General features: G+C 35.2%; 1 protein-coding gene across 3 annotated transcripts in view; it reads left to right on the plus strand.

Annotated features, from left to right (window-relative positions):
* Positions 1–22,853, plus strand: part of LRRTM4 (leucine rich repeat transmembrane neuronal 4) — an 858,754-nt gene that overhangs the window by 655,253 nt on the left and 180,648 nt on the right. The window lies entirely within an intron of this gene.

Genomic DNA, 22,853 nt, shown 5'->3' on the forward strand with positions numbered 1-22,853 from the left:
ATAACAAATTACTACAAATTTAATCACTTAAGACACCTGTTTTGTTTTGTTTTGTTTAATCTCATGCTTCTATAGCTCAGAAGTCTGGATAGCTTAGCTGGCTACACAAGGCTAGAATTAAAAGAGTCAGCCCAGGCTGTGATCTCTTCTGAATCTTAAAGCCTTCTTCCAAGCTCATTGATGTTGTTGACAGAATAAAGTTCTTTGAAACTGTAGGACTGAGTCTCTCAGATGTTAGAGGCCACCTCTCTCCATAGCTTATGACACAATGTTTGCTTCTCCAAGGCCAGAAGGGACTCTCTGTCTTCTACCCGCTCTAACCTCTGAATCTTCCTTTAAAGGGCTAACCTGATAAGGTCAGGCACCCAGGATAATCTTCCTTTTGATTAAATTAAAGTCAACCGATTTGGGAATTTAATTATATCTGTAAAATCCTTTCACTTTGACATATAATCATGGCAGAAATGTCTCATCACCTCTGTCATATTGTATTGGTTAGAAGCATGTTTCCAGTCCCATCCACACTCAAGCACAACAGTACACAAGGGTGTGAGTCATTGAAAGTCATCTTAGAATTCTAGGACAGAAGAGTTTGTGTGTTTTTTGCAGTTTGTGTGTTTTTGTGAAGAAGCAGAAGGAGGGTTATGTAAAACTGGATGAAAAAATAAAGGTCAATGTGACTCATAACACACTGAAGTAGTTGGTAGATGTTTGAGGTATGTGCATTTGCATGTTTCTGTCGTCCTTCTTGGTGGCTTGGTTCAGCTGATTGCAGTTGTCTACATTTACCAACTGTTTCTCATAGATGAAATCATGCATGCATAAGTGCAAAATAAGTATTATGTTCAAATTGTTCTCTAATGTATCAGTCCCATTGGTGCAAACGTGCATTGTTTTTAAAAAGCATTACAGTAGAATGAACTATACATATTTATCTTTGTATTACCTTTAATACTTGAAAGAATGTTTTATAGTGGAAGTTTAGTAATATATTGTTAAATTGATTAGAGTTCAAATAGACTTTGGAATTTGGGACAAATACATAAAAAGGCTTTATTTCAATCCATCAAGTCCTTTCTCTGTTGTGTTTTTGGCTCCAGTGAACCAAAGAGAAACAGAAACAGGATGAATATATGTTTAACTACATGTTGTTGTTGTTGTTATGTGCTGTTGAGTCGGTTCCGACTCATAGTGACCCTATGTAAAACAGAACGAAACACTGCCCAGTCCTACACCATTCTCACAATCGTTGTTATGCTTGAGCCCATTGTTGCAGCCACTGGGTCAATCCATCTCCTTGCAGATCTTCCTCTTTTTCGCTGACCCTGTGCTTTACCAAGCATAATGGCCTTTTCCAGGGACTGATCTCTCCTGACAACACGTTCAAAGTATGTAAAACGTAGTCTCACCATCGTTGCTTCTAACGGGTATTCTGGTTGTACTTCTTCCAAGACAGACCTGTTCATTCTTTTGGCAGTCCATGATATAGTCAATATTCTTTGTAAACACCGCAATTCAAAGACATCAATTCTTCTTTGGTCTTCCTTATTAGTTGTTCAGCTTTCACATGCATATGAGGCAAATGAAAATACCATGGCTTGGGTCAGATGCACCTTAGTCCTCAAGGTGACATCTTTGCTTTTTAACACTTTAAAGGGAAGAACACGCTAGGCATTTCTCAAGCTGAAAGAACTGAAGAAAAAATTCAAGTCTCAAGTTATAATATTGAAGGGTTCTATGGGGAAAATATTAAAAGAGGTAGGAAGCATCAAAAGAAGATGGAAGGAATACACCAAGTCACTATACCAAAAAGAATTGGTCAATGTTCAGCCATTTCAGGAGGTAGCATATGATCAGGAACTGATGATACTGAAGGAAGAAGTCCAAGCTGCACTGAAGGCATTGGTGAAAAACAAGGCTCCAGGAATTGAACGAATAGCAGTTGAGATGTTTCAACAAACAGATGCAGCACTGAAAATGCTCACTTATCTATGCCAAGAAATATGGAAGACAGCTACCTGGCCAACAGACTGGAAGAGATCCATATTCATGCCTAGTCCCAAGAAAGGTGATCCAACTGCTTGAAGAAATTATCGAATAATATCATTAATATCACATGCAAGTAAAATTCTCCTGAAGAACATTCAAAAGATGTTTGTTTACCTACATAATCATGTAAAACTCAGAGAAGAAAAAGAAGCGGGGTCAGGAAAATACGTAGCAAAGCAGTATGGTGCAGTTTGGAGGCCTGAGTTCTAATTTAAAGATTACTGTTAATGATGCCTGTTATGTGAACTTTGCCTAGGTTTTGAAATGTGTATTTGAGACAAATGAGCTTCTGAAAATAAATGAGTTTCTGCAACAAAACCTTTCAGAAAGATCTAAATGGGTTTCTGGTTCTCCTTCTCACCTGAATTGTTTATAAAATGCTGCCCAGGTAATCAAAGCTCTACTAAAGAAGTTCCAGCACATCTCCCCAGTAGAACTTCTTCCACAGAAAGATGGCGAGGCCCCTAAGTTTAAAGAGGTCAAATCTTAAAACAAGCCAAGCGTCAAAAATATTTTACATCTATGCAGGCTACTTTGAAAACCCTGTCTTTTTGTTTATTTGTGTGTGTGGTTTCTTCTTTCTTTTATTTTTGGTTAGGTTTAGAAGGGGAACAAACCAACTTTAAAAATACGAGAAAATGAAGGAAATTTGAATACTAAGTGGAGTTTGGGTGATCTTACAGAAGTAAATTTTTACAAATTTGGTAATGGCATTGTGGTTATGTTAAAGAATCTTTATCTTTAAGAGATTCTATAGATAAAATGGCCTTGGGCTATGGAAGGATGTGAAAGGATTGGGTTGGGAATAGATGAAATAAGATTTACCTGAGTTAATAATTGTTGAAATTGAGAGAATGAATTTGAATGATTCAATATACTTTTCTACTTTTGTACGTTTGAAAATTTCCATGACAAAAATAGAAAGGGGCTCAGAAACAATGAGCAGACCCAGCACCCAGACCTGAGTTTATATAATAATATTCTTGATAAAATGAACCATGACTCCTTGGAGAAATGACTTATTCTGCAACTGAGGAAGGAAAATAAAGGATGATTCTGGTGCATCTTGTAGTGCCAGAAAGTCAGAAACTGTTCAAAAATCAAAATGATGGGGGTATGTAAAAGGGAGCCCACTTGAAAGAACTCCCAACTGCCAAAGCTCAAATAGCAAAGTAAATAATGTACTATTTGATTATAACCTATAGTATAAATAAATATCCATGAGTTCTTATTTATATAAATAAAAATAAATAAATAAATGGGGAGAAGAGACAAATTTCTCATACAGAACAATTCCAAATAATTTATATAAATTACTAACCACTCCAAAAGATGGAGCATAACTCCCAACTTAGTAATTTTTTTTTCCCCAAACCGTAAAATGGGAAAAAGAGAAGAAGTGGAGAAATCTGGCAAACATTGTCTCCGCCAGGTGACCAAGATGAACATCATGAATGATAAATTATCTTAAGAGCATGTACACTTGATATGATGTGGTAAGAAGGGCACTTCTCTTTGGTTTTCCTCCCCAAAAAACCCATGACCCCAGACTAACCATGAGAAAAACATAAGACAAATTCAAATTGAGAGACATTCTACAAAATATCTTCCCAGTATTCATCGAAACTGTCAAGGACATGAAAAATTAGGAAAGTCTGAGCAGCTGTTACAGCCAAGAGTAGGCTAAGGAGACATGGCAAGGAAAAGCAATGTGGTCTCCTGGATGGGATTCTGGGACAAAAAAGTATATATATGAAATTAGCTAAAAACCAGTGAAATCCAAATAAAGTCTGGAGTTTAGTAAATAATAATGCACCAAGGTTGGCGTCTTAGTTTGACAAATGAGCAATACTTATGTTGAAAATAGAGGAAAGAGGGGAAGCGGTATATGGGAGATTTGTATTATCTTTACAAGGTTTTTAGAAGTCTAAAATTATTGTAATATATAAACTTTATTTAAATTTAAAAATAAATAAAGAAGGAAAACTTTTAAATAAATTAACTAAAAATGTGGTGGGATAGAAGAATGGTGTTTTAGCAAATGAGTTGAAAGGCAAAGACAATTACTTAAGAATCTATAATGGGCTAGAGGCTGGGCTAAATGCTTCATTTTATAAACCACATTTTATTTGCTGCTGTTGCTTCAGCCTATATTTAGATATACAAGAAAACACCTCTAAACCAACAAACCAGCTCCAAATAGCTACCAACCAAGTCTCTCAAATTACAAATAAATCAAATTGACAACTTTTGAATGTCATTAGAGTCTACATACCACCTAGTGTGACAGGTATGAAAATGAAGGTTTCTCCAGGTTCTAAAATAAATTACTAAAACCTCAATGTCATTCTTTCACACAAGTGTAAAACCTTCAGCATTTTATAGAAAACCAAACCTTTATTTCAAAATTAAGCATTCAAGCCTGGAGATTAGAAAAGAGGTGTCTAGAATCGAAAACGGTGCTGAAGGACTCAAGGTATTGTGATAGGGACTTCTGGAAAGCTAGGATTTAAAACAGCTTATCTGAAACTAACACAGGTTTACATTACAGTTTATCCTTTTGGCTGAAAATATTTTTATTTCTATAGAAAAGAACGAGAAAGAAGATACAAAAAATGTGAAATGACTACAAATTGACCATTTCTATCAAGGCTACAATGTTGTAAATGTCTCCTTCAAAAGGATTTAGAAGTGGAGCCATGGTGGCACAGTGGTTAAGCACTCAGCTGCTAACCAAAATGTTGGCAGTTCGAGCCCACCAGCAGTTTCACGGGAGAAAGATGTGGCGGTCCGCTTCCATAAAGATTTCAGCCTTGGAAACTCTATGGGGCAGTTCTTCCCTCTTCTGTAGTGCCAATATGAGTCAGAATGGATTTTACAGCAGTGGGTTTGGGTTGGGTTTTTTTGGATAGGTGCCAGAAAAGGATCCTGCATTGTTTTTTAAAGAGCTATGTGGCAAAGTCTTCCTGGAAAAATATATAACTGGAATTCCATTTGAATGTTCAATACATTTATTGAGAATTCATTTATGCATAATTCTGGACTTGGTCAGTGGAAATAAATAACATTTCAAAAAATGTAAATGAGTAAAATGTATGAGAATTACTTAGAATAGTTGTATAAGTAGCAATGGAGATATTGCAGCAACTCTAGCTACTTAGCATTGGATAAAGGACCAGAAAAAGACAGGACAAGAAGATAGACCTTGTGTTATATCTGTCTACATTCACTCATGCGTATCTCCTTAGCCTACTGTTAGCCAATTCCATCAGGTTTTTGTTTTGTTTTTTTAACCTTCAAACTTCACTTATATGCCATGATGTGCAGGGGATGCTGTGTCAGTTAAGATCCTCTTAGCTGCAAAAACAGAGAATAACCAAATAAAATGGCTTAAATATAAGCTTATTAATGTATTCTATGTAAGAAGGCATTCTCAGGAAAATGATTCAGAAGTGGTAAATCAAAAGTTCAAAAATGTTACAGCTTTTCTCACCTTCTGCAATACTTTTGACTTTCTGCTTATAGTCACAAGAAGGAGGCAACAGCTCCAAACTCATCACATCCTCACGCAGCTATGTTCAAAATGTTTAGGAAAGGTTTTGTTCAGAAGGCCTGGGTTGCTCAAATCTTCCATAATTCCAAGAAAGATTTGCATTCAGGACTGGTCTTTGGCTGGCCCCTGGGAGATGGGGGATGAGCTCTTAGTCTTTGGAATATTGTGTTTGATAGGTGTGTTCTGTATGCCTGAGGCCTTGGGGCACACAGTACATTTCGATCAGATAGTTTATCTTACTGATGTGATTTATGGTGAATGATTGTTTTTATATGCCTGAGGCCTTTAGGCCACATGGTTCCAGTTTGATCAGATAATTTATGCTAACACTATGATTAATGGTGAACACCAAACTTGCTCTGGGGTACTGGACTCTGAGTATCTGAGGTCAGTCTCACAAATGCTGTGTGCCTACTTGACTGATCCCCAATAAAATCCTGGACACCAATGATTAGGTGACAGCACTGCACTTTAACGTCGTTGGTGGGAGAAGTGAGAATGCCTATGACTCCAATGGGAGAGGACAGCTGGTTTCTCCTTACCCCTGTTTCCTCTTGGACTTTCCTCCATGAGTCTTTTCCCTTTGTTAATTTTAACCTGTGTTCTTTCATTGGAATAGACTGCAATCTTGAATATAGCAGCATTCCTGAGTCCTGTGAGTTCTTCCGGAAAATCACTGAGTCATAGGGTAGTCTTGGTGACCTCTGACAAAGTTGATACAAGAAATGGGAGACCAGAAGACACCTTTATCACTCATGTTTCTTCTTATCAAGGAGGAAAATCATTCACAGAATTCCTCCTGAAGACTTCTTAATTTTCATTGATCAGAACCAAGTCACAGGGCTACTCCTAGCAACTGAGCCTAAACTAAGAATGTGACATTTGAAGCCTCTATCAAGTAAGGAAAATGGTGCAAGGAAATGGCTGTTAAGTAGGTCACCAAGAGTAAAGAAATAGAAGCTTTAGCTTTCTCTACATTTTTATACCCTGTCTCGTCTGTCCCATTTACTCTAAATGCTTTTTTTCCTTTTTCATCTTTAGATGACGATAAGCATTCATGTCCCACACTTGCACGATTTATGTGATAAGACAAATATTTTCCCAGATAAAAGTTAAAACCTATATATAAATGGCACATAAAGTTGAAATATGGAATTATATCAAGGAAGTTGAACCAAGTGGGTAAACTTCTAGCTGTAGACAGGAGATTTAATAAAATTTTATTGACAAAAAGAAAATGTGCACCGTTATTTGATTACACCTCATGTAAAAATCCTTACGAATTAAATCAAATTTCAAAATTTAATATTTATTTGCTACGAATTTGTTGCTGTTCTGTGATTTTAATACTTAATCGATCAACTGGCAGAACTTCATGAATGGGTTACAATGGCAGTCATTTGGAGCTGGTTACAATTTTTGGTATACATTGTTTTGTTAGCATAGCATTGTTATTCTTTTGTTACAAGATGTTATGTGAAGAATTAATTCTGGAAAATCCACTAATACCTTGAATTATCAAATGATGCCTTCAGCCCTCTTCCATGCCCCAGTAGGGATAAGATTCCATGTTATTTGCTTGTTAAAGTCAAGATTTCAGGTTAAGTTCAATACAGAAAGATATGGAAACAAGGTTTTCTTCCTATCATGCCAGCAAAAATGAAGACAAAAAGGAGCAGCAATCAAGAAAATAGGCATAAAGAAGAAGAAAAATAGAGAAAAAAAAAAAAGAGAGAATAAGAAGCAATGCACAACTTACTACTATCCTTCCTCAAGTTAATCCTGAGACGAGAGTGAGGATGATTATCTGGGACAAGATTGCAGATGACATGAACAGAAAAAGAGGAAATTTGGATGTCTTTTATTATCTTGATTTCTGCTGCTTGGCAGCCTTGCAGGGATAGGAACATCGTGAATATACCTATGATAAGGAGCATCAAACCTTCACTAATTTTCTATGTAGACAAATGGCCTGGAAGAAGAACCAATTTTGGGTGACTGAGCAAAACACAGAATTTAATGGAGGGAGTTGCTCATCCAACGGAGCTGCATAATGCATACACCTCTGGTGGAGAGCACAGTTACTGTTTCGAAGACTGACAGTGCCAGGAAATTCAGCATAAAAAAGTAGATAAAATAACAGGATTTTGGAAAGAGTTCTGTGAACTTTGTGCACCAGGGTCAGCAAACTGTGACCCACGGGCCAATTCAAGCCTGTCTTCTATTTTTCTGAAAAAAGCTTTGTAGAATATAATCATGTTAATCATTTACATATTGCCTAGGACTACTTTCATGCTACTGTAGCAGAGTTGGGTAGCTGTGACAAATAGTATATAGTCTACAAAGTATAGACTATTTACTCAAAAAGTTGGCTGCCACATCAAAAAGAGTAGTATGTCAACAGACCACCTGTGTACAACCCACCCCAGTGAAAAATATGGGCCCAACAAGCTATGCATTTCTTACTGTAAAGTTAGAGCCAACATGAGATGAGAATAAGTGAACTCAAATATGGGGTTAATTGAATTAATTGAATATGGGGTTAATTCATTGAAATGTGACTGATTCATAAATATTATCTTAGCTAGATGTACCTGGAGTTAAATTTGCTGGACTTAATTTACTTGAAAATAACTAGATGAATTAGCCTGCTAAAAGGCAGGCTGGGGTTCTAATGAAGAGATCAAAGTGAGCTCCAGAAATAAAGTTATATTTTTGTACACCTGAGTTTGTGCACACCTGAAATTATTGCACCACAGTATTTTACTTCACACACCAAAACCAAAAACCAAACCTGTTTCCGTTAAGTCGATTCCGACCCGTGGCTCTCAAATTAGTGAAGACAAGCACCTTTAATACTTTAGTCTGACTATTTGATTTTTTAGTTGATACCAGTACCTTCCACATTTCTTGGATTTTAACCCAAGAAAGTATGTTTAAAAAAATGAATATAATCTAAAAAATTACTAATATTTTTCATTACTAGTAATTTTCATTACTTTGCCTGATAATGAATGCTTGTAAGGTTTTTTTCTTTTTTTCTTTTTCCAACCTGGGATCACACTATCCTACACTTCTTTGGTTAACTTATTATAATTCTTCTCTTTGTCTTATTCTGTCTGGAATCTATATTGTACAGGTATTTTTTCTCCTGAACCTGTCCTACATGTCACTTTTTGTCTTCTCTTCACTACCACATCTTTACTCTTAACCTCTGATTGCTGAGAAAATTTCTCTATCTTCAAGTGCACTGATTTTGATTCTCCAGTAACTAATCTGTGTCTCACTACCTGGTTGCATTTTAAAATGCACAAATTAACTTTTCTTTCCTAATAAACTTTTCCTCTATAAAGTGTATTACTCAGCATTTAAAAATTGTTCTACTTTTGTAGAAACAATGTGCTACTGAATCTCGTTGAGAACATTAAAGATATTTTATAATTTTCCTTAGTTTCTTATACCTTTTTTGTACAAATTCCCAGAATGACTTCTTTATCTGAATTGTTTTATTTTTCATAATTTATTTTAAATCATTTTTATATTTTACTTATCCTCTCAAAGAGAACACTTTTCTTAGCCCCTATTTCCTAGACAAATTGAGATAGTTGAGATGCTTTCCATTGAGTGTGGTAAGAAGTAGCTGGGTGACTCATTTGTTTCCTGAATATGGAAGTATCAAAAAAGTTCGAATTTACTTGCATGAAGGAGGTAGCTATACGTGTGTACGTTTACTTAAACTACTAACTCTCGTAAAATGTCAAGAGATCTTAGATTTGGGGGCAAACGAATGGTACTACAGTCTATTGATGGATAAAATGATCTTTGCCTGTCCGATAAATCTTGCAGTTTTTCTGGGCAGTGACTCTATTAATAGAGTCACAGTTTACTCAATACAGTCCTTAAGGCTTACATCTTTTTCAATTGTTAGCACTGGATTCCATTTTGATATCATTATCACTTACCTGATGACTTTCCAGGAGGTATCCTGGAATAGATGCTGTTCTTCACACTCCACTCCATTAGCCTACTTATTCTTCCCTCTGGTTAATCTCACTCCAATTAAATAACTTTATGCAGCTTGCTCTCAGTGTCTACCTGTTATTTCCAAGGCCAATATTTCTTGCACATGGTAAATCACCTATTCCTTTAGATCTTCTTTGAAAACTTTGAGAGATTTCTAAAAAAAATGTCTTTTGGATGACACTCTTTCCCAGATGCAGTGGCAGTTCACATATCTTGCTATATTTTATTGGGGATTTGGAAGGTGGATTTCTGCAGCTTCTATTTTAAGCCCAGTTGTACACTGGTTTTGAAAACTAATGAAAAAAGCACTGCTTAATTTTTTATTTCATATGAATAGGATACCTAAAATTTCCTTTTTGCTCTTAGTAAGCTCAAGTTATTCTGAGATCTATAATTTTTTCTGTTTACTAGGAGTGTAACTATAACCAGAATATAATATAAAAACAATTATTATGAGGAGCAACAAAACCACTTAAATTTGTAAGTAAATCTAACTTTTCTTGTCAAATAGATAAAAATTTATGTAAAATAAATAATTCTAGAAATATAATTTCATAAAATGAAAAACCCACTAATCTAAATTTTCAATAAATATTATTTTAAAAATAAATAGGAGTTTGTTGGATCAGAACAGAGAAGATTAAAGATGTTAAAACATACAAATGTTCTGCCTTTCACTCTAAAACTACTCAGTGTTTCCGGAGGACACAAATATGATCTAAAATCTTAAATAATATATTTAATAATCTTGCTTTAATAGATGTACAATTTAATTTTCCCACATAACAGAAAGTATGCACTTGTTCAAACGATCATTGAAGACTTAGAAAAAAACATTATATTCCACATCATTACATAAAACTGAAAATATCTCCAAGTATAAAGCAAAAGTAGATGGAATGCAGTATACCTGTTGCCATCAAGTTGATTTCCACTCATAGCGACACTGTAGGACAGAGTAAAACTGCCCCATAGAGTCTCCAAGGATAGCCTGGTGGATTTGAACTGCCGACCTTTTGGTTAGCAGCATAGCACTTAACCACTGTGTCACCAGGGATTTGCAGTATAGATTCGTTTAATCACAATGCAAATCAGAAATAGAGAAGAATAGACTTTTAAAAACAAGAAAAAGAAAATCAAACCTTCTGCAAGTGAAATTTTTTAAATTTCCTTATTAACTCAAGGAAAAATGAATTTTAAGAATGACACTGTCACAGATATAAAGGAAATTAAAGTAAAGAATTGTATATACAATTCTGTAATTAAACCAGATTATTGATGAAATGAATGGTGTTTTTAGGAGAATATTAATTAAAACAAACAAAAACAAATGAAAGAGTGGGAACGTGAATACTAACTTTGGAAGAAAGATTTAAAGTTGTTTAAGAATACCCCTACTGAACGTTTCTGTATTCATATAGTTTTATGAATGAATATTTTAAAATTTTACTCTGTATAATATTGTTAAATAGAAGAAAATACTGGAAGCTTTGTAATTTTGTATTAACTCTATCATAAAACTCATGCCAAAATATTCTGAAGATAGCATACAAAAATTAAAATTACACACTAGCTACAGACTATTCCTCAGCTGGGAGTATAAATTTAAAAAAAAAACCTAATAAAACAGTTTCAGCTGTGAATTTAGAGAATAAAATGTCATGATTAGATGTGCTTTGTTATGGGAATGAATTAATAATTCAATGGATTAAGAATATTACTATAAACAATATAAATTAATATAAAATCAAAGACAAAACCATAAAATCCATGTAATACATGCAATAATTATATTTAATTTATTTTGACATTACTCTTTTATGAAAACTTTAAATAACTATGAATAGGAGGATAGTTTTTAAATATAAAAGAAATAGCACATCTAAACAATATTCAAACTTAAATGCAGAATTCTAGAATATACTCTAAGTTAAAAAAAAAGCCTGCTATCACCACTATTCTTTTACATATTTCCTGATACTTCTAATCGGTATGTATAAGCAATAAATAAGAGTTGTGAATATTTAGAAGTAAAAGACAAAGCTTATCTTTAGTTGCCAGATATTAAAATGCCTAGTTGTAAAACCCATTTTCAAATTAAAGATTTGAACTCAAGAAGAGAATTCTATAATGTATTCAGTTTTATAAATGAAAACATTAACAATCTTTCATAAGCAATAATCTGAGGAACATGGTCATAAAAAACATACCATTCACAACAAAAACATAAAATACTCAGCAGCAAGCTTAACATTAGACATACAAGACATGGGAAAAACATGCTGCTAAATTATTACATTTCTAACATATGTAGATTTATTACAAATTAATAAAGAGAGGATAATGTGAAAAGAAAGTGAGGTAAGGTCATAAACAAACAAAACATAAGAGACATAGATGTAAAGACTTGCTCAATTTGACTAGCAATAATGCTAAAAAAAATTACAAGAATTTAATTTTCAAAGATTAAACCACATGATGAAAACCAGTGTTTTCTAAGGTAAGAAAATTAAGCCTTATCTAAGACTTGTTTGTTTAAAACTAAATTAGCAACAGCTTTCTGGGCAGCATTGTCTCAAAACTAATCAGTAATCTCAAAATTTTTTATTGACTATTACCTGTAGATTTATTTCTAAGAGTTTCTCCTAACAAAATAATTAAGGGTGGATAAAATTTATACCTGCAAGAGATTCACCATAACACTCTATATTACATTTTGAAGTACTGTAATTGAAAAAGTACTGAATTAAGACAGTAATTAAGATGGAATATTATACAATGTCCCAGAAGACATAGAATAATTGTTGCTATAAAGTGAGTGAAAATAGTTTATAAAATACTGTGTATAATATGTTCCTTTCTATTATATGTATACACACATAACTAAATAGAGGGAACATTACAACTGACCCAATAGAAACAAAGAGAATTATTACAGAATATTATGAACAAGTGTACAGCAAAAAACTGGATAACCTAGATGAAATAGACAAATTCTTAGACGCACAACCTACCCAAGCAGACTCAACAGGAAATAGAAAGTCTCAACAGACCCATAAGAAGTGAAGAGATTGAATTGTTGAACAAAAACCTCCAACAAACAAACAAAAATAGTCCTGAACCAAATGGCCTCACTGGGGAATTGTAACAAACTTTTAAAGAATTGACACCAATACTGTTTTACTCTTCCAAAAGACAGAGAAGGAAGGAATACTCCCTAACTCATTCTATGAAGCAAACATAACCCTGATACCCAAACCAAACAAAGACACCACAAGAAAAGAAAACTACAAGCCAATATCTTTTATGAATATAGAAGCAAAATTCCTCAACTAAATTCTTGTAAACAGAATACAATAGCATATTAGAAGAGCCATACACCATGTCCAAGTGAGATTTATTCCAGAAATACAGAGATGGCTCAACATTAGAAAATCAAGCAACATAATACACCACATAAAAAGAACAAAGGAAAAGAACCACATGATCATCTCTACGGATGGAGAAAAAGCATTTGATAAAGTACAACATAGTTTGTTGATGAAAACCATTAAGAAAACTAGAATAGAAGGGAAAGTCCTCAATATGATTCTGGACATATGAAATGCCAACAGCCATCATTATACTTAATGGATAAAGATGGAGAGCTTTGCTCTTGAAATCAGGAACAAGACAAGAGCACCTGCTCTTACCACGTCTATTCAATAGTATATTAGAAGTCCTAGCCAGAGCAATAAGACAAGAAAAAGAAATAAATATTATCCAGATTGGAAAACAAGGGGTAAAATTATCTCTATTCACAGATGATTGGGCAAAGAGTCCACAAGAAAACTTCTAGAGCTAATAAAGGAATTTAACAAAGTTGCAAGGTACAAGGTCAACAAATAAAAATCAGTTGGGTTACTATACACTAGCAATGAGAAATCTGAAAGGGAAATTAGGGAAACAATTCCATTTACAATAGCATCTGAGAGAATAAAATACCTAGAACTAAATCTAACCAGGGATGTGAAAGACTTATATAATGAAAACTATAAAACCCTACCGAAAGAGATTAAAGAACACTTAAATAAATGGAAAGATGTTCCATGTTCATGGATTATTACGATATCAATACTACACAAAGCAATCTACAGATGCCACACAATTCCAATTAAAATTCCAACAGCATTCTTTACTGACATACTGACTTTATATGGAATGGCAAGAAGCCCCGATAGATAAAGCAATGTTGAAAGAGAAGAACAAAGTAAAAGGACTCACAGTTCTTGATTTTAAAACACACTATGTAGCTATAACAATCAAGACAGCCTGGTACTTGTATAACAATAGACACATAGACAAATGGAATAGAACTGAGAGTCCAGAAATAAACCCAGACATCCATGGTCAACTAATTTTGACAAGGATGCTAAGTCCATTTGATGGGGAAAGAAGAGTCTCTTCAATAAATCAATTTCTTTTTTTCATTTCTTCACAAGCTGAAAAATGAAACAGGATCCATGCCTCACACCATACACAAAAACTTATTCAAAATGGATTAAGGACCTAAATATGCAAACTAAAGCCATAAGATTCTTAGAAGAACAAGCAGGGACAAAGCTATTAGGCGTAGCTTTTAACAATGGATTATCTAACATAATAACAAAAGCACAAATACATAATAGCAAAGAGGAAAAGACAAAATAAATAAATTGGAACTCATAAAAATTAAAAATTTTATTCATCAAAAGACTTTGCAAAAAAAGTGAAAAGACAAGCAGCCGACGGTGAGAATGTCTTTGGAAACCATATATCTGACAAAAATCTAACAACCAAAATATGTATAAAACTTCAATAGCTTAACAACAAAAAGACATGTAAACCAATCATAAAATTGGCAAAGGACTTGAATAGATATTTCTCCGAAGAGGACATTCAAATGGCCACCAAGCACAAACACATGAAAAGATGCTCAGTGTCATTAGCCATCAGAGAGATGCAAATCAAAACCAAAATAAGATACCATTTCCATCCCACTAGCATGGCCAAGATGGGAAAAAAAAAAGAAAAGAAGACGATAATAAATATTGGTGAGGATGTGGGGGAACTGAAACCCTTACCCTTTGCTGGTGAGAATGAAACATGGTATAGCTGTCGTGGAAAACAATGTGGCAGCTACTCAAAAAACTAAAAATAGAACTACCGCATGACTTGGCAATTCCTCTCCTAGGTATATACCCAAGGCAGCTACTCAAAAAACTAAAAATAGAACTACCGCATGACTTGGCAATTCCTCTCCTAGGTATATACCCAAAAGACTTGAAAGCAGAGACTAAAACAGAGATTTGTACACTGATGTTCATTGCAGCACTATTCACAATAGACAAAAGATGGAAACAACCTGAATGCCCATCAAAAGATGAATGGATAAACGAAATGTGGCACATACATATAATGGAATACCACTCAGCCAATAGAAGAAATGAAGTCTTGATACATGCTACAGTATGGACAGAACTGAAGGACATTATGCTGAGCAAAATAAGCCAATCACAAAAGGACAAATATTGTATGACCTCACTTATATAAAAAGACAAGAAAAGGCAAATGTATAGAGACTAAAGTTTATTGGTGGTTACCAGGGGCAGGAGGGAGGAGGAAAGGGATGGGTTAATGGTAATAGAAATATCTCATTGATTAAAGAGAGGGTTGCATAGCCGATTATTGCAATTACTGTTAACAAGTTGAACACCTGTAAAAAGTGGAATTGATGAAAATTGTGTAATAGATACATTTACAATAATGACAAAAAAAAAAAAAAATCGCTGGTCAGGCTGCTTATGTACAGCCAAAAACCTCATGGGATTTGGTTCCTTGGTTTGGAGGTTTAGGGTCATAGTTTCATGGGACGTCACAGTTAATTGGCCTGATAACTTGTTTACTACTTCTGTATTACCTCCTAGTTCATTGTGTAGTACCTGTTGTCTTAAAAGCTTGTAAGCAGCCATTCAAAGCACAATTCATCTCTATTTGCCTGGAGCAACAGAGGAAGAAAGAGCATCAGGAATAGAAGAGATATGGAATGTATGGCTAATTGCCTCCTTTGCCATGAGAATAGAAGAACTCAGTGGTGCCCTGGCTACCATTACCAAACATTTTGATCAAAGATTCTATAGAAGAATCCTGACCGAAAAGGGAAAATGAGGAGCAGAATTTCAAATTTTCATGGACTCCAGACTTCCTGTAGCCCTGAAGGTTGGATGAGTCCTTGAAACTATTGCCTTGAGACAATCTTTAAGCTTTAAACCAAAAATATCCCCTGGAGTCTTCACTAAATGGTGCATGTAGAAACTGTTGAATTGGTGTATGTTTTGCATATGTATTCTCAACACCAAAACAATTAATAAAATTATGGAAAATTTCAAGCTACACATACATATGCACACACACACAGACACAAATATCAGGTGTTCATTATTCCTTTTATACTTTCTTAAGTGTATGTGTTATATATCATGAGGGGAAATGATTAGCCCTTCTGTTTCTGTTGACATTTTTCTCTTTCCCTCCCTTCCTGTCCTTCTCTCTCTCTGTCTTTCCCTATCTTTTCTCTACCTTTCTTCTTCTCTCCACCTTTCTTTTATCTCACCCTCATATTCAATATTTCATCTTTGAATGAATATATCAGTCCCATAATGATTCACTTAAGGATCTGGTGGCCCACATCCACTTCCATTAACTTTAAGCATAGAAAAAATGAGTAACTCCTAAGTACTAAATATAAGATTTTTGAAGCTCTTGATAGGATTACTATGAATGGAAGAATTTACACCATGGTTAGATGTTATCATTTCTTATGCAGTACTATACTCTGTCATTGTGTTTGCTCTTTGCTATGAAGGACAACGACATCACCATTTTTGCTTTTAAGAAATTCATAGCGGACTTAAGACAAATAATTGTGAGAGACTTAAAAATGATTATTGTATTAACAAATGGTATAATAAAGTGTTTTTTTTTTTTTAACTAGTAACCTTACTCACTGAAGGTTTCCTTTTCAAGTTCAATACCTGATTGAGCCATATAGTCTGCCATTCAAGAAAAATGATTCTACATAAATGACTCATTGTTAGATAAAGGACACTTTTTTTAGATATTTCTTTTTCATCAGATTCCCTAAATAAAATATGTAAATATGGATCAAAAACAAATTCTGTGTGTTCTGCAAAAATTATATATTTTAGAATGCTTCACCAAACTTTTTTTTTTTTTTGGTTCAGTAATTCATGTCTTCTCAGTAAATGCATTTTATGTAGATGGATTTATTACTCAGTACCCTTAACTCATCAGCATCCTTCCCACTGTTTTTTAACCCAGATTCTGCCAAGAATATATGAGAATGGTCAGAAATAACAGATGGCATCTTATAGAAGAATTGATATATTTCTAAATTAGGGGAAAATAAAATAAGCCGGAGAGAGAGAAAGATGGTATACTATCAATTAACAAGTTATGCTATTGTTATTTTTATATATCAGAGAGTTACTCTGAATTAAGTGAGGCTTCAGTGACTTTGAATATAACCACCTGAATTTAGAGACCATCTCAAGAATAGATTTGACACATTGAACACTAATGAGCAAGACCAAGCAAAGCGTTGAATGACATCAAGGGCCTCATACCTGAAGAAATAAAAAGGTCATTAAAAAGACAGGAAATAAAGAACAGACCAAAATGGATGTCAGAAAAGATTCTGAAAGTTGCTCATGAATATAGAGTAGCTAAAGCAACGGAAGAAACAATGAAATAAAAGAGCTGAACAGAAGATTTAAAAGGCAGCTCGAGAAGACAAAGAAAAGCATCACAATGAAATGTGCAAAAACCTTGAGTTAGAAAACCAAAAGGGAAGAACATGTGTGGCAATTCTCAGGCTGAAAGAACCGAAGAAAAACGCAAGCCTTAAGTTGCAGTATTGAATGGTTCTATGGCACAGTGGTTAAGCGTTTGGCTGCTAACCAAAAGGTCAGCAGTTCGAATCTACCAGCCGCTCCTTGGAAACTCTATGGGACTGTTCTGCTCTGTCCCATAGAATTGCTATGAGTCAGAATCGACTCGATAGCAAAGTTTTTGTTTTTCTTTTTATGGGCAAAATATTGAATATTGAAGAAAGCATCAAAAGAAGATAGAAGGAATACAGAGTCACAGCACCAAAAAGAATTGGTCAACGTTCAAACATTTCAGGAAGCAGCATACGATCCATAGTCAATGGTGTTGAAGGAAGAGGTCCGATCTGCACTGAAGGCATTGGCTAAAAACAAGACTCCAAGAATTGAAGGAATACCAATCGAGATGTTTCAACAAACGGACACAACACTGGAAGCACTCACTAATCTACGCCATGGAATTTGAAGACAGATACCTGGCCATCCGACTAGAAGAGATCCATGTTTGTGCTCATATGATTCAACAGAATGCATAAATTGTTGAACATATCATTAATGACACTTGCAAGTAAAATTTTGCCGAAGATCATTCAAAAGCAGTTGTAGCAGTACATCGACAAGGGACTGCAAGAAATTAAAGCCAGATTCAGAAGGGGATGTAGAAGGAGGGACATCATTAATGTCAGATGGATCCTGGATGGAAGCAGAGAATACCAGAAAGATATTTACCTATGTTTTACTGACTGTGCAAAGACGTTTGACTGTGTGGATCAAAACAAATTATGGATAACATTGTGAAGAATGGAAATTCCGGAACACTTAATTGTGCTCATAAGGAAACTGTACATAAACCAAGAGGCAGTCATTTGAACAGAACTAGGGAATCAGGAAAGATGTGTGTCAGGGTTGTATCCTTTCACCATACTTATTCAATCTGTACACTGAGCAAATAATCTGAGAAGCTGGACTATATGAAGAAGAACGTGGCAACAGGATTGGAGGAAGACTCGTTAACAACCTGCAATATGCAGGTGACACAACCTTGCTTAGTGAAAGTGAAAAGGATTTGAAGCACTTACTGATGAAGATCAAAGACTACAGCCCACAGTGTGGATTACAGCTCAACATAAAGAAAACAAAAATCCTCACAACTGGACCGATCAGCAGAATCATGATAAACAGAGAAAAGATTGAAGTTGTCAAGAATTTTATTTCACTTGGATCTACAATCAATGCCCATGGAAGCACTAGTCAAGAAATCAAACGATGTGTTTGCATTGGGCAAATCTACTGCAAAAGACATTTTTAAAGTTTTGAAAAGCAAAGATGTCACTTTGAAGACTAAGATTCACCTGATCCCAGCCATGGTTTTTCAATTGCCTCATATGCATGCAAAATCTGGATAATGAATAAGGAAGACCAAAGAATTGATGCCTTTGAATTATAGTGTTGATGACAAGTATTGAATGTACCATGGACTGCCAGAAGATTTAACAAATCTGTCTTGGAAGAAGTACAGCCAGAATGCTTCTTAGAAGCAAGCATAGGGAGACTTCATCTCACACACTTTGAACATGTTATCAGGAGAGACCAGTCCCTGCAGAAGGACATCATGCTCGGTAAAGAAGAGGGTAAGTGAAAAAGAGAAAGACCCTCAAGGAGAAGGACTGACACAGTGGCTGCAACAATGGGCTCAAACTTTGCAGGGATTGTGAGGATGGCGCAGGGCTGGGCAGTGATTAATTCTGTTGTACACAGGGTCACTATGAATCAGAACTGACTCAACAGCACCTAACAACAACAACCACCATCTTTGTGCCATTGAATTGCCCAGGACGGTTCAGAGCCACAAAGTTATTGTTTAAAGTGGTTAACTATAGAATCTGACATTATTTCTATCCTTGAAGGCATTGTTCTACCGTTGTTGTGTGCCCTCTTGTAGATTCCGACTCAAAGCAACCCTATAGAGCAGTGTAGAACTGACCCATCAGGTTTCCATGGAGCAGCTGGTGTATTTGAACTGCTGACCTGTTTGGTTAGCAGCTGTAGCTCTTAACCACTGTGCCACCAGGGCTCCCGGTGAAAGCATTAGGCTCTTTTTAAGGGTTGTCTCATCAGTGACATAAGGAGAACATTATAAAGTCCCAACAACAGTGTAAGGAGAAACAGAATTATTTACCTCTAATAACAGGGATTTAAGAATGATGCTTTTTTAAAGCACTTTTGGCAAGTGGGGGCTTTTTTTTTTTTTTTTTTCCTTTGTGACATTTGAGGTTGCTGCAGGTCACAAAATTTGCTAAGAGCCTATGGAGTTTGAGTATGAGTTTCTTGACTTCAAGCCAGTGTTTTTTTTCTCTGCCCTAACAGCCTCCAAGACACTGACATAGACTCTCTTCTTCAGATCTAAGAAAATGGCTCACTTAGTGGTACTTAGAGTTCTCAATACCTCACAAAGATTTACACTAACACTCACGAGAGATGTACAACATTTCAGCCAGTTACAGTTCTCAAGCTTGCAGGAAAGGGATACAGATTATTTTTCATTATAAAAAGGTTATAGCAATTATATATGTGATTAGAAAATATAAGGCAAGCATCTAGTATATGGATAAGCCCTATCTAATTGTAAGAATTTGTTGTCTGGCTACTAGAAAGTATTTGGGAAGCCATCTGGGAGTAAGTTATCACTGACGGTATTCCTCCTTGAGCAACATTCTCTGAATCAAATCTGATGTCAGTGTAGCTGTAATTTCTATATTCTTAAGAAAAAAAATGCTACTCAATGAATCAAGTTATAATTTAACTATGTAATAAAATCTGTATGGCTTCTTTTTCATCCTGGCTTACACAAAGTGGTAAATACGTACAAAATATTTGGCAACCGAAGCACTGATCTTCATCACATAGCTTATAAAGAAATAATAATTTCCACACTGGAACTCCTTGCAGTTAAATAAAATCATAAACAATCAGGGTTGAAAGAGACTTAGAAGTATTCAGTCAATTCTTTTTTTACCTGCTTGAATCTTGTGTACAACATCCTAAACAGGTGGCTACCTAGCCCCAGTGTTTAAAGCTCCAGCATCATTGACATCATTAGGCCCCTCATTCCTTTTTTTTTTTTACATAGTTTTTATTGCTGGAAACTTCTGCCTACTACTGAGTTTAAAAATACTGCACAATAATTTTGACCCATTTTGATCTAGAGATGCAACATCTCCTTCCTGCAATTGTTGTTGTTGCTATGTGCCCTTGAGTCAGTGTCAACTGATAGCCACCCCACGTGACAGACTAGAACTGCCTTGTTGTGTTTTCTTAGCTTTCATCTTTATGGAAGCAGATCACAAGGTCTTTCTCCTGAGGAGCATCTAGGTGGGTTCGAACTGCCAATCTTTTGGTTATCAGCCAAGATCATAACCATTGTGTCAACAGGGCTCCTTTTCTATCAATTATGAGTAGTTAAAATACTTTATGGATTTTGTCCTTTTGACTTATCCCAGTTACAGAAATATAAGGTTAATGACTACCGTTCAAAGCCCTAATTTCTCTAGACAACGTCATCAACAAACATTATCAATCTTAGATAAAAAGCTTTTGTTGTTTTAATGAAATCTGGTTGAAAGATTAAGTGAACCATTTCAACATATGCTAATAAGCTGCGAAGCTGTGGAATTTGATTGACAGTTTAAAACTACATTAATCTTGACCCACCCAATTTATTACTTTATTATAGAAAAAAAAAAAAAAGTCACTCAGAGTCCCTGGAAAGAGAACTAATTAAGAGACACTAAGAAATGGTGAGAACTCAATTAAACATGTTAATTTTTTTTTCTAAAGTTTATTTTTTATTGTTGAGAATATACACTAATTTAACATTTTCTACATATACAGTTTAGTGACATTGATTACATTCTTAGAGTTGTGCAATCATTCTCACCCTTCTATTCTGAGTTGATCCTCCTTCACTGACATAAACTCACTGCCCCCCAAAGTTCCTTTCTAATCTTTAGAGTCGCTTTTGTCAATTTGATCCCATACAGATGGTTCTTAAAAGAGCATAATGATCAAGGCAGAATTTTTTAATAGTTAAGCTGAACTATTGTTTGGTTTTATTTTTGGTTTAAGGTTTAAATATTGTCTCAGGGAAATAGTTTCAGTGCTTCATTCACCCTCGTCTTAGGCTAAGTTGTCTAGAGATGCAAAACCAACCAGTGAAGTGTGTAAATATGTATATAGACAGAGAGATTTATTTCAAGGAAATGGCTCATGCAGTTGTAGAAGCTGGAAAGTCCCAAGTCCATGGGTCAGGCTGGACGCTTCTCCTGATCACTGGTGAACACACTATGTACAGATTAGAGAGCAGGCCTTTTGCTCACAGGCTGTGGAGGCTGATGAATCCCAAGACTGGCTGGTAATCTGCTAGCTCAAGTCCCAAGAACCAGAGGTCAGAAGAACAGGAGCCAGCTGTAGGATCCAAAGCAAGCAAGAGCCAGTGAGCTTTGCCAGTAAGTCCACCTATATTGGATGCAGGCTACACTCCCAAGGAAACTCCCTTTCAACTGATTGACTGCTCATAACAGATCTCATCATGGAGATTATTACATAGCTAACAAACTACATCATAACTGTTAAACCACTGAGAATCATGGCCTAGCCAAGATGACACACAACCTAAACCATCATATCCTCCATGGTTCCAGAAGGTCTGGAATCCTTTAGAATTTTTAATTCTGTTTTGCATTTTCCCCCTTTTGATCAGAATTCTTCTTTGGAAACTTTGATCAAAATGTTCAATAATTGTAGCCTAGCACCATCCAGTTCTTCTGATCTCGTGGCAAAGCAGGCAATTGTTCATAGAAGCAATTAGCCATGCATTCCATATCCTCTTCCTATTCCTGATTCTACTTCTTCCTCTGTCTCTTCAGGTGAATAGAGATCAATTCTTGTGTCTTGCATGGCCACCTGCAAGCTTTAAGACCCCAGGCACTATGCAACGAATTAGGAGACAGAACGGAAGCACTAAACACATTATTAGGCCAATTAACTGGGATGTCCCATGAAATCATGATCCTTAACCTCCAAAACAAGGAACAAAATTCCATAAGGTGTTTGGTTGTATGTAAGCAGCCTCAGAAACTACCCTTTTTTTTTTTTTGCATTGTTGTATGTACATCTATCACATAATTTGCCAATTCAGCTTTTTACAGGGATTATTGTAATTGCTGTCAATAAGTTGTACACATGATAACATTTTTAAAATGCACCAGGGAAATCTAGATAGTGCTTAACTGAATAGAATATTT

This window comes from Trichechus manatus, unplaced genomic scaffold (assembly GCF_000243295.1).
Source record: "Trichechus manatus latirostris isolate Lorelei unplaced genomic scaffold, TriManLat1.0 scaffold00004, whole genome shotgun sequence".
NCBI classification, from domain to species: domain Eukaryota; kingdom Metazoa; phylum Chordata; class Mammalia; order Sirenia; family Trichechidae; genus Trichechus; species Trichechus manatus.